Consider the following 922-nt stretch of genomic DNA (forward strand, 5'->3'; position numbering starts at 1 on the left):
GCTGCTCCCAAATCCTCCCTCTTTTCCAACATTCCCTGGAAAAGGCTATTCTCAAACCCTTCCTCTTTTCCAATCCCAACAGCATTCCCTGGAAAAGGCTGCTCCCAAAATCTCCTTCTTTTCCAATCCTGACAGGGTTCCCTGGAAAAGGCTGCTCCCAAACCCTCCCTCTTTTCCCAATCCCAATAGCATTCCCTGGCAAAGGCTGCTCCCAAACCCTCCCTCTTTTCCAACATTCCCTGGGAAAGGCTGTTCCCAAACCCTCCCTCTTTTCCCATCCTAACAGTGTTGCCTGGGAAAGGCTGCTCCCAAAATTTCCCTCCTTTTCCAGCATCCCCTGGGAAAGGCTGCTCCCAAACACTTCCTCTTTTCCCATCCCAGCAGCATTCCCTGGGAAAGGCTGCTCCCAAACCCTGATTCTTTTCCAATCCCAACAGTGTTCCCTGGGAAAGGCTGCTCCCAAATTTTTCCTCTTTTCCCATCCCAACAGCATTCCCTGGAAAAGGCTGCCCCCAAACCTTCCCTCTTTTCCCATCCTAACAGTGTTACCTGGGAAAGGCTGCTCCCAAAACTTCCCTCTTTTTCCAGCATTCCCTGGGAAAGGCTGTGCCCAAACCCTCCCTCTTTTCCAGCATTCCCTGGCAAAGGCTGCTCCCAAACCTTCCCTCTTTTCCCATCCTAACAGTGTTACCTGGGAAAGGCTGCTCCCAAACTCTGCCTCTTTTCCAATCCTGACAACGTTACATGGAAAAGGCTGTTCCCAAACCCTCCTTCTTTTCCCATCCCAACAGCATTCCCTGGGAAAGGCTGCTCCCAAACCCTCCTTCTTTTCCCAATCCCAATAGCATTCCCTGGCAAAGGCTGTTCCCAAACCCTCCCTCTTTTCCCATCCTAACAGTGTTACCTGGGAAAGGCTGCTCCC

Source organism: Corapipo altera, unplaced genomic scaffold (assembly GCF_003945725.1).
Source record: "Corapipo altera isolate COAL_440 unplaced genomic scaffold, ASM394572v1 61156, whole genome shotgun sequence".
In the NCBI taxonomy this organism is placed as follows: domain Eukaryota; kingdom Metazoa; phylum Chordata; class Aves; order Passeriformes; family Pipridae; genus Corapipo; species Corapipo altera.